This window comes from Myotis brandtii, unplaced genomic scaffold (assembly GCF_000412655.1).
Source record: "Myotis brandtii unplaced genomic scaffold, ASM41265v1 scaffold140, whole genome shotgun sequence".
NCBI classification, from domain to species: Eukaryota; Metazoa; Chordata; class Mammalia; order Chiroptera; family Vespertilionidae; genus Myotis; species Myotis brandtii.
This window is the reverse complement of record NW_005355000.1, coordinates 2,178,377-2,194,958: the sequence shown is the minus strand read 5'-3', so window position 1 is coordinate 2,194,958 and position 16,582 is coordinate 2,178,377.

The following is a 16,582-nucleotide window of genomic DNA, read 5'->3' as shown; positions in this document are numbered from 1 at the left end:
TCTCTCAATTCTTAATGCCACACGTAGGTGTGGGAACAGACCATTTAAATTCTCCCCCTCTCCTGCCAGTCTCTACCTGGCGTCTTTATATCCTTAGTTGTAGGATTCTGTTCAGCTAGTCTTCAGGTGATTCTCAGGGTGGGTGTTCTATAATTTAGTTGTAATTTTGATGTGGTTGTGGGAAGAGGTGAGTGCAGTGTTTACCTACTCTGCCATCTTGAATGAAACTTAGAAAATATAATTTTTCATGGATCTTAAGAAAGATATTAGTCAGATATTAGAACACTGCTAGTCAGATATTAATCAAATGTAGTTTGATTTTCTGTAGTGAAGTCCCTTTCCCATCATTTAGTCCCACCCTAAGAAACCTGGTCCCTTTGATCTGTTTGGAACTGCTCAGCCTGTGTCTTCTGTTGGGAAGATCATGAGGAGGTCCGGTGTGGACGTGTATTAAACAGTGTGCACACAGAGGGAGTGCTGTGGCTACCACGTACGTCCTGTGTAGCCGTCTCAATTGATTTGTGTATCTTGGCTGCTTTCATTGAATGAACCACAATGCTTAAAACTGCATTTTAATATATCAATAAAGATATATTTAAAAAATAATTGAGAGGAATATCTTGGTTATGGTTTTTTCTTTTAATATGGGAAATGGTCACAAGTTTCTTATCCAAATAGTAATCCAAATAGTAGAGCACTGGGGACACTGGGAGACATCATCCAATGCCAGAGTTTATCAGAAAATAAAGTTCTTCATCTCTGAATTCTGAAGAAGGTAGCTTGGTTCAGTGTTTTAAAACAGAGAAAAATGCCAGTTCTGAATACAATGTCGTGTTTCATCCATGGAGAAAAGAAAGGAACATGGAAATCCCCAAAGTGTAAGTTATTAGTGGGTTTCTTTGCTGTTAGGATATTTTGTTAAGTTCTTTTTTTCCTCTTTTAATGCTAATCCCTCTTTGTAGGTCTGTATTGAAGGTTTGGCACTGTGTCCTGACAAACCCTTACCTGCCAGCAGCATCTTCAGGAATGTTGTTCCAATTATTCCAGGGATGTAGTTGTTTTCATGGTGATGCCAACTGTAGTGAATAAAGGGGAAGGTGACCCTCAGGAAAAGTAAGTGGGTGGATACCAAGGGGAGGAGAGGATATAATATAAATAACAGAGTTCTATCTGGCTTTAGGTTATCCTTGAAATTAATCAAATACTGCCAAGTTGTAGATTCTTGAACAAAAGAAGTGAACAATTGCAATAAAAAAAGAAAAAGCCTATACTCCCTTGGAGATTATATTCTAGAACATGCTTTAACATCTTATTATGCTGTAGACTCTATGGCAGTTTCATAAAGTATATGGATCCTTCTCAAAACAGTGTTTTCAGATGTATAAAATAAAATACCTAGAATTCAAAGAAAAACAATGTTGTTAAAATTTAGTAACTTGTAACACTGTGCTCAACCCACACTACTGCACAGGCTATTAGCAATAAGTAACTTTATTTAAATAACACAGTTTAATGATTATCTCAACTATAACATGCGTTTGAACGTATCTGGTCTTTATTCCTAGACTATATGCATATCGTTGTTACCAGGGCCACACAGCCTTTCTGAGAATTAAGAATTCTCATTTGAATTGTTCAGTCTTGTAATATTTTTTAAAACAATAGAAAGAACTCACTCCTTCTATGTATTGATTAACATAGTAAGCAGGGATACTAGAAAGCAATGAGATGTCTGAATCAACAACCTAAGAAATCCTGGTTTCACCGCTTGACTGAATGACCACCAAGCATAGCACACAGCCTTTCTGAGAATTAAGAATTCTCATTTGAATTGTTCAGTCTTGTAATATTTTTTAAAACAATAGAAAGAACTCACTCCTTCTATGTATTGATTAACATAGTAAGCAGGGATACTAGAAAGCAATGAGATGTCTGAATCAACAACCTAAGAAATCCTGGTTTCACCGCTTGACTGAATGACCACCTGGCACAGAGCTGATGAATGATTGGCCAGCTATCTGTGAGCCTCTCTAAGCCCAAGGCTTCAGTCACATGCCATCTATTTGTAGCTTATTGACCATCATAATGTCAAATTGATGAGCATCAATGATACTTCAAAATATTGTGGACAATTGTATTGTGATAGGAAACACATTTGTGATTTCTTATTCATAGCAAGTGACACGTAATTCTAAATCATGTGGGTTACTGTCTGCACTCAATTGAAGGAAATGTTTAATTTCAATTAGATGTTGGTAAAAATAGGATAGGATTATTTTCTTATACAAGGACCTTCTGGACTCCCAGGTCGACCCTAGGCAAGAACCCCGTGTGGGAAGGCAGGTAATAAGTAAATAAGTAACATGCCAATAAGTATAATTTTAAAAATGACACAAGATAAGGTAGAGAGAGAAAGCCAAGTGTGGAGTGAGGAAGAGCTATTTATATGATGAACACCACTCTAGGGTGACATTTGAACACTGATCTGGAGGACAAAAGGAGCCCCATGACTATCTGCAGAAAGGACATTCTAGGGCAGTGATGGCGAACCTATGACACACGTGTCAGAGGTGACACGCGAACTCATTTTTTTGGTTGATTTTTCTTTGTTAAATGGCATTTAAATATATAAAATATATATCAAAAATATAAGTCTTTGTTTTGCGATGGTTGCAAATATCAAAAAATTTCTATATGTGACATGGCACCAAAGTTAGGGTGTTTCAAAATGCTGACACGCCGAGCTCAAAAGGTTCGCCATCACTGTTCTAGGCCAAGGAAGCACCAAGTTTAGTCCCACCTCTTCGAGCCTGATGATGGCGTCAGGCAAGGTCCAATCAGGGAAGCAGAACCACTGTGAGTATTTTGGAATACGAGCTTTTTTAGAGGAGTTAGACTGTACACAGTCATAGGAGGAGCTGGGGAGGTGACAGCCTGGAAGTGGGTACTGGATATCAGAGAAGAGGCAGCAACCAGCCGTGATGTGTGTGAACAATCCAGAGCTGGTGAGAGGGGCTCTGGGATGTCACCTCCAGCTGCTGCGGCAGAACTATAAACAAGACCTGGAAGAGGATTCATGAAAAGCTGTAGCCTATGCATAGCCACCACCTCTGAGTGCCCACAGACAGCCACCGGGAGGGGACCTGGGCCAGCTGTTGGTCAGTAGCTAGACATGGAGCTGAGGAAAGTGAGAAACACCTGGAACCTACCGGACACATCTGTGCTTGTCCTTGAGTCTTTGACTGCCAAGACCTTCAGAGTCATGGTCACTGTAGTGCTTCCGCCTTCCAAATCTTGCACAGATTTCTCTTTGTCCAACTCTGTCTCAGAACCATTCAGGAAAGAGGCTTCTGGGAAAGGCAGTTCCAGCTTAATCAAGCTGACAAAGTGCCAAGTAGCACATATGTCCAGGGCTTGGCTTCTGATGGAGAGGTGGAGAGCCACTGCATGGTTTTGAGCAGAGAATGCATGATCTCAGCTATAAGAATCTCTCTAGCTCCAGTATGGGGCACAGTACTAAGAGCAATATTTATTATGTGTTTTTGCAACTGGTTACAATTCTCTTGACAAATGCAGAAGTTTCCTTCCTTCCTTCCTTCCTTCCTTCCTTCCTTCCTTTCTTCTTTCTTAACTAGGATAACCCGAACATGAACCAAACAACTGTGACCGCACAAAACCTCTGGAATTCTGAATGTTTCTATCACTGCAGGAGCAGGGAGGTTGCTTTAAGGTAAAAGTCCTACAGCTTGAAGAAACAGTAGAAAACTAACTAACTGGTACAGCCACTGTGGATCCAGCACTTCCACATTTGGGAATGTTCCAAAGGAAATGAAGTCACTATGTCATCGAGATACGTACCTGCACGCCACCCATGCTCATTGCAGCATTACTTATAATAGCCAAGATATGGAAGCCACTTAAGTGTCTATTGATGGATGAATGGATAAAGCCCTAGATGGCTTCGCTCAGTGGATAGAGCATCAGCCTCTGGACTCTAGGGCCCTGGGTTTGATTCCGGTCAAGGGCACATGCCCACGTTGCGGGCTTGATCTCCAGTGAGGGGCATGCAGGAGGCAGCCAATCGATGATTCTCTCTCATCATTGATGTTTCTATATCTCTCTTCCTCTCCCTTCCACTCTGAAATCATTAAAAATATATTTTTTTAAAAATATGGAATACCACTCAGCCATAAAAAGGAAGGAAATCCTGCCATGTGCAATAATATGGAGGGAACTTGAAGGTATTATGCTAAGTGAAATAAGTCAAACAGAAAGGGGCAAAACTATGTCACCTGTAGAATCTTAAAACAAAACAAAACAATAAATAACAAATTAAAATATTAATTTATTTTCATTACCTTCTGTGTAGTCAGTACTAGGGTACTATTCTAAGCATGTGATGTTTGAACAAAGAAGACAAAATTTGCTGCCCTTATGGAGAGTACATTGTAGTGGAGGAGACAATAATATGAAAGTACTTAGGTTGCATAGTATTTCTAAGCGCTTAGGGGAAGGAGACAGATTGCAGGATCAAAGCGGGTAGTCAGGGAGGGCCTCCTGGAGGAAGTGAAACTGGCAGAGGCTTAGAGGAGATAGGAAGTGTGCCATGTGCTTATCTGGGGTGGAGGGAACAGCTAAGGCACAGGTTCTAAGGCTGGCACATGCCTGGCATGTTCAAGAAACAGCAAGGAGCGAGCGAGGGGGGAGTCATGAGATGAGGTTGGTAGGCACAGCGGGCCGGGAGCCTTGAGGCTGCAGCCCCTGTAAGAATTGCAGCTTTTATCCTGAGAAATAGTGAGTCATCGCAGGACTTAGAGCAGAGCAATAACAGTGCATAAAATTGTTGACGGGTTTTAGGAGTTTTTACCCTGGGAATTCACTTTTATATATTAAATTTTGGAACTAAAATGCAGAGGTAGCCTGAGCTCATCATTGTTTCCAAAATTAAATAAGAACTCCTAGATCTCTCCTAAAGGAGTAATAAGAATCGGAAAGGAAAATAGGCCTGAGAGCCAAGCCTGTGACATCGACCTTCGTGACTACAGTGCGCTCGGGAAATGGGGCCTGGACTCACCTGGAGGCATCCTTCATGTTACAGCAAGGCTGTCAGATGGGCTGTAAGATCCTTCGAGGTTTGTAATTAGGCCTGACTTAGACTTGTGGGCCCAGAAATACTAACTGGGACTTCCCAAAGTGCCCATGTTGATTAATGACACGAGGCCTCCCTGTTCTGTTCCTTTGGTAACAGGAAAACCCCCATCTCTAGATGCTCTAATGCGCTGGTTGGAAGAATTCTCCTTTATCACATTGCAAAACTTAAGGGACAAAAGACACCAGCTTTTGTGAGCACTTGGATTGGATGGATCTAACCCAGGAGCCAGCCTATAACGTTTACTCCGTCAAATCTGTGATGCTTGGTTCCAACCATTAAAGTACAGTGGTCCCTTCTTAAATTGGTCACAGCACCAGATTCTTCATGATGGAACCAACCCAAAGGATGTGCTAAAGAAAGAAATAAACCTTCCCCGAAAGTTACTTTCCAGCCCGCAAACTAATCTTCATCCAGAGCTAGAAAAAAATTCAATACAAACTTCTTTCATGTGCAAGGGAGGCAAAAAACTGCCATTAAAAGTAGGTAAAAAATAAATAAGTAAAAGTACCATTTTGGAAAGAGGTGGAAGAGAGATTGCCCAATACTTGGAATACACACGGAGACAGAGTCCCATCACATGTACAGAACACTGTACGCAGTCCATCCCTGGAGGCCCTGTGATGAAATCCCCTGTGGAGTAAACACAGAGAGAATAAGCATCAAGACCCAACAGGACTGACTCGGCCGGAATCAGAAAAGGACTGGCAAGCTCACAGCAAAATCATAATACTGGTCACAGAATACTCCCTAAGGCTGCCAGTTTCCAAAAGTGTAGCCAGAGCAAATCAGCATGTTGAGAGACAAGTATGAGAGACTCAAACAATGAGACTTTTTTTTTGAAGCCATGGTGCATTCTGCAGCTCACCTACACAGGTGCCGCCAAGAGTGAGAAAAAGGAGGGTCCTTACAGGGGGAGTAAGAAATCAAAAAAGCTGTGGACCTCGGGGTAATTTAAACCAACACCCATTCTCTTTCCAATTTTTTTTGAAGAAGCATTGAACTGGGCCCCTGTTAGCTAAAGATTTACAAACCCAGGCCAAATTCCAACAGCCCCAACTCCTTCCAGCCAGCTCCAGGAAGCTGCTGTACTAATTTTTGGGAAAGGAGCCCAAAGAGCTGGAACCACCTGGTTTCAGGGTTACTTGAGGGCAGCGAGTTTGCTTGACCTGGTTCTTTAAGGGCCATAAAATGATAACTGGCACTTACTCACCTGGGCCTATTGCTGGATGATAAATTGCCTATATTATTCCTGCCGTGGTAAGGACAGCTGTTTTCCTCATTAATTTCTGAAATGGGAATTGCCTCCTTACTGATAGAAGCACTGTCTGGACATACAATAAGCTTCATTCTGCTGGCAAAACTCTTCTAGGGAACTTTGCAGACCTCAGTGAGGACACGAGAAGGGCTCTGCCACCAGCCCTCAACACAAAACCAGGGCCCTCAACACCGAGGAGCTCCCAAAAGCTACTCCCCCACTCAAGGTGGTGGGGCGAACCAGGGCAGGGGAAGTCGTTACTGGCAGAGGCATTGCCCAACACCCAGCGAGGGCCCTGCCATCACCTTCGGCAGAGAAACCTGCAGCATCTCTCTTCCTGGAGTTGGCAGTCAATTTTGGAATCCCCCTAGAACTTCGGGCGAGTTGGAGAACTGAGTGTCTCCAAAAAAACCTTACAGATGGCAAGACTGTGAGCAGAAGTCACTGACTTTGAGTTGAGGCCCATGCCAAACAGAGATGTCCTCGTAAACCGTAGGGTCATCCCAGGCCTAAGCACAAACGCAGACACCAGGAGAAAGCACGGATTTCCAGGAGAACACCTCCGTGCTACCTGCCATCTCTCCCCTGTTGGACAGGACAACACGGCCCCTCACAGTGCTTTTCTAGCCCAGCACCCTCAATGCAACTTCAAGAGGTCTAGCTAGTAACAAAGAGCAACCTTGACTATGAGCAGCGTAAACTAAGATAGAGGCCCAACCTCCGGCCTTGGTCTATGAACACCAGCTTTTTTCTTTATATATTTTTATTGATTTGTATTTTCAGCACTTGACCCAAAGATAAGAGCTCGCATGGCCTAGTGTTGTCAGTCTGCTTTTCGAGACAAATGGCATCCTGTTCATCATATTAAGAACTTTGTCTTTAAACCTGAGCAGAGGAGAGAGAAAGTGTGAGAAGCAGGAGGGATCATCTTGAACACTTCTTAATCATGATAAGTATATTTTATTCTATCAACATGTGATTCATAGGATTCAAGGTCTCTAATCCACCCTTCTCATTTTACCTATGAGGAGATTAAGGGACAAAGAGGGAAAATAACTTGTCTAAGGGTCACACAAGTTGATGAGGGTGAACATAATGCAAAATTTATTCCCAGCTACTAATTTTCTTATTATTACTTAATTTCCTGTTCATGTTTCCTATAGGTGTGAATTGGCACACTGCAATTTGTGTTTCAGGAAAAGCCTGGCATATTACAGTAAAAAAGGGGGGGGGGGAAGGACTCAATTTGACCAGCCACTTCTTATCTGTCATGGCCTGAAAAAAACTGCTGCACCAAGCCCTGGTAAACATCACCCTTGGGTGACCAGATGGCCCTTAGGGTCACAGCTGCAAGGCCCAGGACATAGCCTCACTTCCACTCTTCTCTTGTTGCTTGGGAAAGAAAACTCCAGAATCAGACATGCACTGTCTTATTAAGATGTCATTTTTACCTACAGGGATTCCTTGCTTTTGCAGAAATTAGACTTTTAAATTAAAAAGTCAGTGTCCAGAATATGCAATGGCAGTGTTCCAATTTCATGGAAAGAGTAGGTTTTTAGCTATCTGAACGTGTGGTTCTCATTTTCCCGGTAATTGAGTTATTGTGAAATTCAGAGGCCAATAATAGGAAAACACTATTCCCATGTCTTATGTCACTGTTACTACAGCGGTTTGTCAACATTGTGTGTAGCTGGAAAAATCTTCCCTCACATTTTCTCAGTATTTTTAACATCTTTCTTTTGGAGAAATCTCTTCCACTCCTATTCCAATTCACCAAACAGGTGTTGCCTGATGGAACCTCCACCATGTGCATTTGGGGCTCTTTGTTTAAAATGGATTTTAAATTTGTTTTTTATAAATATGTTGAAGGAAATAGTTGCTGTATGTCGGGGTTTCTCATCCACAGGATACTGACATTGGGGCTGGGTAATCCTTTGTTGTGGGGAATGTCCTGTGGATTGTAGGGTGTTTAGCAGCCCCCCTGGCCTCGCCCCACTAGATAAGATGCCAGGAGCACCTCCTCTTCCCAGTTGCCACAATCAAAAGTGTCCCCAGGCAAGTGTCCTCTGAGGGCAAAATCACCCCTGGTTGAAAACCACTGATGTAAATTGTTTCAGAAAGAGACCCTTGTAGAAAGTAAGCTCCATAAGAGCATGAACTATGTCTATTTTGTTTATCACTGTATTTTACACACAACGGGTATTTCTATAAAAAGCCACATTTGTTGATTGAGTGAACAACATGTGGTGTTAAAGAGAAAGCCTTGGATAGAAGACATTCAAACATCGATTTGCCACTCCCTAGCTATGCCATTTGTCTAAGTCACTTTATCTCTTGGAATCTTAGGATCGTAATATGTATTGCTGAAAAAAATCTTTACCTTGACTTCACTAACTTGTGAATTTCAAACACAGTTATATGTGCAAAGATGTCTGTAACCTGTGAAATGACCTTCAGACTTGAAATAGAAGGAAGGACAAATGCCTTGAAGTAGATGCTGAACTCTAGAGTAAGACCCAAATCAACCTTAATAATAGTTCTTTCTCACCCTCTCACCATGAGCTCTAAGCCAGACTCTGTTCGGCCTTGAAGTAAGATAAGGAGAGAGGAAGGAAATGGAGCTGGATTGCACAGCTCCAGAAAACCATCGATGTGTCAAGCAGAGTAGTAGGACAGTCTACACTGACCAGGTAGTGAAGGTAAACTGTGGGTTCCTGAGCAGGAAGATTCAATAGCAGTGAGGAATTAAGATACTTAGAAGCCTTTACACTGAAAGACTCTAGTTACCCTACTCCCCTACCTGACAGGTAAATCAATTAAAAGTTATATACGGGTGTGTACATGTAGAAGACACAAAGTCAGTATTGTCATTCTCTCCCTGAAGCAGCCAGCTTTGCTGGAGGCCTAAGGGCATGACCACTCAGCCTGCCGGAGAGTCCAGTATGACTTGGTAAACATTGCACAAAGCACAGCCAGGGGCAGGCTCCCTCAGGAGGAGAGATGGTGGGTCACACCTGTGTAGCAGTGGTCGGGAGTTCTCAGTGGAGTGTTTGATATCCTTCTGTGTGAGGTCCATTCAGAACACTCCAGCAGTCTGGAGTTAGATACTAATGAGCAAAAGGATGTGATGTCTGTGACGCCATGTTATGAGCTCTGCAGGAGCAAGAATTGGCTACAGGGGGATCCTTGCCCACTGCGTTATGAGAAACCTCTTTGGCTATGTGAGATGGAGAGGAAGGGGAGCGAGGCTTCCTGATCTAAAGTTTGGTGAATCAGAGAAATTAACCTAATGCACTGACCATGCTTCATATTCCATAGATTTTGGCATGAGCCCATTTAAAACCATAGAATCTTAGAACTTGGAGCAGCATTAATGCAACCGCAGTCACAGAACCTGGGAGCCTGGAGAGAGAACATGGCTATTCCCCTCACGAGTCACTGGCAGTCGAGCAAAGCCAGTCCTCCTGAACTCTACTCTCTAGCCGTCCTATATGCTACCAGGTGTTGGGGTCACCCACCCAGTGTTTTACTTATTTGTTGCTGTTTATTAACAAACTACCCCCAGAGCTTAGTGGATTAAAGGAGCACCATTTTAATGTGGGCAGTGCTTGACAGGGCATTGGCTGAGTCATTCATTCAGCTAAAGACAGGGTTGGGATGGAAGGTCCAAGAAGGCTTCATGAACATTTCTGGCACCTCACTGCTCCCCACATGGCCTCTCCCCTGTGCTTAGCTTGAGCTTCCTCCCAGTATGGAAGCCTTACACCAGGGGTCCTCAAACTATGGCCCACGGGCCACATGCAAATACAAATATTGTATTTGTTCCCGTTTTGTTTTTTTACTTCAAAATAAGATATGTGCAGTGTGCATAGGAATTTGTTCAGAGTTTTTTTTTAACTATAGTCAGGCCCTCCAACGGTCTGAGGGACAGTGAACTGGCCCCCTGTTTAAAAAGTTTGAAGGACCCCTGCCTTAGACTAATCAAACTTCTTACATGCCACCTCATGGCCATTAGTGTGAAAGAACATTCCAAGACAAGCAAACATGGAGACTGCAGATCTCTTAAGATCTGCCTCATTGGTCAAAACTAGTCACAGAACCAACCAAAGTTCAAGGTCAGGAGAAATCAAGCCTACCTCTCAAAGCCTTCTTGAATCCATCACATGTGGTTCAAATACCAGCTCCAACACATGCCAGATATTTCTCCTTAGACAAATTGCTTCACCTCAGTTCCCTTGTTAGGAGTAATGCACATAATAAATATATTTACGCAATTAGATGACTGTGAGGATTAAATAAGATAAGCATATAAAGTGATTGGCACTGTGCCAGGAAGACAGTGTTTGACAAATTTTTAGCTATATCCTTCCCTATCTACCAAGGACTGACTTCCCTCCAATGTTATGAAGTCCAGTAACCTCAGTGTTGGGAATTGTGATCCTGGGATGGAATATTCAAGCATAATAGAAACACTATCTACCAAAATGTTAATCAAAAGGGAAATGTCTTTAGATATCAGGCTTCCAGCCATCCCAGACTAAACCTGTGTCCAAGCCAACACAGAGGCTATGAATTGAAAGTTTCATCTTCAAAAGCTGACCTTCAAACTTTCTAAAGGTCTACATAAGAAGACAGAACCATGGAGCCAGGCCATAGCTTTTTTGAGTGTGATCTCCAACTGATAATGTCATTGATGGGTATGTTTACTCCAGTTCCTAAATCTGCTTTGTGTCCTAAACAAATGGACACTAAAGATATTTCCTCTGCTTGCATTCAAAACCCAATAACTTTATTAAGCTGAGCTATTTAACAGAAGAATACTTGAAATTTTTGCTTGGTAAAGAAATGTGTCCTATACAATAGCAGAGTAGTTCTCACTGGGGATGCAAAAGCCCCACCCACCCAAGGAACATTTGGCAATGTCTGGAAACATTTTTGGTAGTCACAACTGCGGAGAGGGAGTGGCATTAGTGGGCAGAGGTCAGGGATGCTGTTAAATGTCCTACAGTGCACAGAACAGCCCCACAACAGAGAATTCAATGGGGCTAAGGTGCTGAGGTTCGACATCATTGCAATGCAGTTTGCTGTAGGAATGGATATAAATTTGTATGGTAGCAGGCTAACTTGGAATCCCCTCTAGCCATTTAGTAACTGAAGGACCAAACGGACTTAATTATTTTGCCTGATCCATTGTATGGACACAGAAGCATGTGGCAGGAGGTATATTGTGGGAAGCTGTGCTTCTCCCTAAGCACATACTCCAAAAGGGTGGTCTTTTCAACAACTTTAAGGTGGTTTGTAGATGATGATGATGATGATAAGACATAAGAGGAAACAGTGTGAAAGCAAACCCAGGCCACAAGCTGAGAAGGCAGGCAAGGGTGGCATCGTCTTCACATTCTTACGGCTCCATCCCAGCCCCACTCTCTTCCATAGCATGACCTCCTCCATCCTGGAACCTGAGTGTACTTCTCTTTATACCCCAAGAAAAGTACCAGAATGTAAGTTCTTTGTTTCTACACCCTGCATCACCTACAAGAGCATAGCAGGAAATGGCTGCTTATTGGTTATTGGATGAATAAACAAAACAAAACAGTGAATCAGTCACTCAGCTTTATAAGCAAGCAAGGATTGTATTCATTGTTGTTGCCTAATAAATCAGTACTTCCACTTTCTTACACGGCCTAAAGCAAAGGTATAGAATTCAGATTTGAACATTTGAAAGAGACCAAGCATATTTTGAAAAATGGCCGAAACCGGTTTGGCTCAGTGGATAGAGCATCGGCCTTCGGACTGAAAGGTCCCAGGTTCGATTCTGGTCAAGGGCATGTACCTGGGTTGCGGGCACATCCCCATTAGGAGATGTGCAGGAGGCAGCTGATCGATGTTTCTCTCTCATCGATGTTTCTAACTCTCTATCTCTCTCCCTTTCTCTCTGTAAAAAATCAATAAAATATATTTAAAAAAAAAAAGAAAAATGTCATCAAGTGAAAATCTGGAGGGAAAAACCAACTTTTTAAGAAGTGAGGGAGGGAATCCCTTGCAGCGATGAGCGTGAATTCACTACAGGTACATGTGACACCGTGCATGAATCTCACAGAAATCACAGCGAACAAGAGAAGCCAGACACAAGAGCAAACACCTTTTCTGTGCCATTTGTAAAGCAGGGCTTCCCAGCCTTGGTGTTAGTGACCCTGGGGCCACGGAACGGTTTGCTGTAGGGGAGCTGTGCTGTGCATGTGGGGTGTCGAGCAGCATCCCTGAGCTGATGGATGCGAGTAGCATCCACTCCCCAGTGTGGCAGCCAACAACGTCTCCAGACATTGCCAAATGCCCTGCAAGGAGGATCACCCTCCAGAGGACCCTGATGCAAAGCCATCTATGGTGTTAGAAGGTGGCTGGTGCCTGGGTGGGGCCAAGAGCCAATTCCTGAGGTGCTAGTCATGTTTTTTTTATCTTGGTGCTGGCTAATTTTGTGTTTTCACTTTGTTAAAAAATGTTACTGAGCAAAACATTTGTGTTTTATGCACTTTTCTGCATGTATCAAGTTTGCTTGCGAAAAATGGAACCAGGCTATAAGGATGGAGAAGAGAAATCTCAGGGCAAAGAGGGGCTGATGGAAGCATCTGCACGGCTCTCCAGCGTTTCCCACAGTATGTTTATTTCTCAACATTGGCTGTTATTTCCAAAGCTTAAGCGAGGTTTATAAAATGTAACTGGACAAGAAATTTCCCAGCTCACCTTTAGAAGCAGAAAGTGGGTAGAAAAATGAAAGCATTTGACCTTGGAGTTGCGGGTCAGCACGCCTTCTGGGCAGCCACAAAGCTTGGCACACAGCTCTGAGGTGGAGCGCCACACACATGTGCTGATTACATTGTTGAGATTATCATGAAAGCCTTCGGCTCGTCACATTTCCCTTCCTTGCTCTGAGAACTGTCAGGTTCTCGGGCTGCTATTGTCCCACTTGTTCTCCGTGAGTCATTGCTGGCACGAAAATAAAATCCTTCTTTGAAATGTCTCTCTTGATACCCTAGGAGCCTTTAGGCTTGTTAGGACCCAGAACTCCTATGGAAATGACCTCTGAGGGCCTTGCCAAAGCCTTTTCTTGTTCAGGAACCTTGCTTTATCTAGTATTGTTTTAAATAAATAGACCGATGCCTAGAGCTGGAAACCATTTTGGCTCTTTAGGGATTATTTTTGCAAACGTGGTGATTTTGATTTAACTTAGCTGATATCGAGGTCATTCTAGTTAAACATCTTTGCTAAGGGAAAACAAAGACCAGCCTGGCTGCAGTGGCTCAGCTGGCTGAGCATCCTCCTGTGAAACAAAAGGTTGCAGGTTCTATCCCCAGTTTGGACACATATGGAAGGCAACCAACCAATCTCTCTCTCTCTCTCTCTCTCTCTCCAGCATGTCCTTGGGTGAGGATTAAAAAAGAAAAGCAAAGAGCAGAGAGATGAATATGCTCAGGAAACTCTTTTTCTAGAATTCCCTACGGGGAATTCTCTCAATGTTCCCACCCTTTATTTTCCCATTGGCAAATGAGGTTCTGTGACTCAGTGCCTGACCCAGAGCTCCATTCTACAGACTGAGCTCAAGACACACACAGCACACTGTACAGACCAAGTGTTCTTTGAAGGCTATGGTCTCATCTCCCCAGGATCTTCGCTGTGTTTCTGGAAAAGAACCGTTCATGTGGCCACAGTGTCCTTACTCCAGGTTCACGAGAGATGGCACAAAATCTACTGATCTTCCGTTCTCCTGAGGCAGAAGTTACCCTCCTTCTATAAAGACATACAAGATCCAAGTTTGTGGAACTAGTGAGGAGTTGGAGGAAAGAATCATGCCCCAGAGAGATCGAAGTGAAAACATGAAATTCCCGACTTAACACAAAGTGTGGCCTGCTGTGCTGGAAAGGTGATGGAAACAAGTCCCAAGACAATGTCGTCTTTTAAACCAAAGATGCTCAAACTGGTGAAATCGAAGTTATTATTCTATCGGCTTGCATGGGCTTGAAAATTACTATCCGAAGGCCAAGCCCAGCCATGTTCACTTACTTATGCACTGTCTGTGGCTGCTCTTCGATGTCGTGGTTGAGTGGTTGTGACAGAAACCACAGGGCCATAAAGACAAAATTGTTTCCCATCTGCCCTTCACAGAACAAGGTGTGCCAACCCTGCACTATGTGTAAAAATTTTATTTTCGCTCTGAATTGTATTATTTTTTAATTGTCAGAATTATATTGTCCTCATTTTTAGTTTTATTCTTAGATAGTAACCCCCCTGAGATATATCTGTCTATGTAATACATTTGTGGCAACTTGAAGTTTTTGTTGCTTCTCACCACCTCTAATCTCGTCTCTATTTCCCTCTCTTGCCATTGCCCTGGCTCCCTCTCCCTCTTTCTCTCCAGCTGCCTCACTCTTTTCTACCAACCTCTCCATTAAAAAAGAAAGGGTTTTTGGTAAGACAGAGAAGCAAAATGAAGACATGGTAACATCATAATACATCAGCATGTTTCTGGAAAAGATGGTCCTTCTTGCTCACGGCCATGTTTGTCCTAACAGATGCTTCATTCAACAGACTGAAGGACACAAAGTCAAAAACCACTCAGGACATGGGAATCTTCAGCTTTCACAAACCCCTTACAATTTGAGACCACCCCAGAGATTAGACGAGGTCCCCAAACGCTCCTGTCTCTTGGACTGTTGTCTGTTCCCTCTCTCCCCTTGTGATGCTAGCAGGGTTTGTGTTTGGAGGTCAAGACAACACATTCTTCCCATCAACCGTCTTACATTTCCTCTGTTCTGACCACCAGCTTCTCAAGGGATATAGATCCTTTCCAGGCCTGAGCACCTTCATGGGCCTAGAACCAATGGCTGTCCCGAATGGGTGGGAATGGAATGCCGCGCTCAGGCATGCTTTCTGCGGAGCTATGCGAGGAATGGGAGGCCCAGGCACATGGGTATCGCACAGAAAAACATGTTCTCCATTGGAACCATGTGTGCAAGGGCCTAATACCTGGAGGCAATTAAGACTTTGATTGTGCTAGACAACTGCCATTAAAAATCTGCAAACCACCCACCCACTTTTATGAGGAAAAGCTCCATGCAAACAAGCTATTTCCTTGAGGCCTGTCTCATAATTGATAGCTGTGTGAGCCTCTACGCTGGCACTAGCCCATGCTCAGTACTAACCTCCTCCAGTGTCTTACAGAGGACAGAGACCCTCCTTAACCACTCCCCAGGAAGCTTAAACAGGTCTACTCCTGTGCCCTTGTCAATACTTATTCAAACCTACATTTCCTGGGGACTTACAAAACTGCGATTTAGTCACATGTTTACAATCCCTGTAAGATTGGGCCATTCCTGGGGAGCAACCATTTCTTCAACGTGGTGTGTCACCTCACCTCACAGCTCCCCTGATGCACACCCAGTGAATGGTGGATGGATGCATCAAGCCGTTCATTAATCAGAGAAAGAAGAAAAGCTGCCCTTTGTTCTGTGGACTGGGCTGGGGCTCATGGTGACGGGTAACAAGAACCAGGCGGTAGGGACAGGACTGTTCTCAGCCTGAGGGCCAGTGGAGGTGGGGGCACAGCTGGGGGCACAGCTGCTCCGAATTTGGCTTGTGTGCCATTGGTTTGGGGCCAAACTGTGGCACTTTTTGCAGACTCAGCCCCATATATGGACCTTTTTTGGACCCTTTTATTTTGTACCAAAGCTCTCTGCTCAGATCTTTCCCGCCACTCTGGCTACATTTGTCCTAATCATGTCACTCTGTGGGTTGAAGAAAAGGCAAGACCTTGGGGAAGATGAAAGGACATCTTTAGGCAAGATGGCTTGCGGGGCAGCCCCACCATCGCTGCTCGGCCCAGCGGTCCCCTTGGGCGCTCACTAGACCCTTCCCTTCCCACTGTGAGCACCAAAACTGCCATCGAGTTGTGTGGGGACAGCGGCAGTGATCTCTAAAGAAAAGTTTCTTTCAAACGAACACATGGGAGAAAACATTCTTTCCTTTGGAGCCTGGCCCCTTTCCCCAGTCCAGCGGCAGCGTGACTGAGCCACACTCACTCCCATCTGTTCTGCAGCTGCTGATCCCGGAGAACGGCTGGGAGACTTCCTCACATTGGGGCTACACCAGGCCTGCGTTGCTTATACATTGCTTTTGGCACT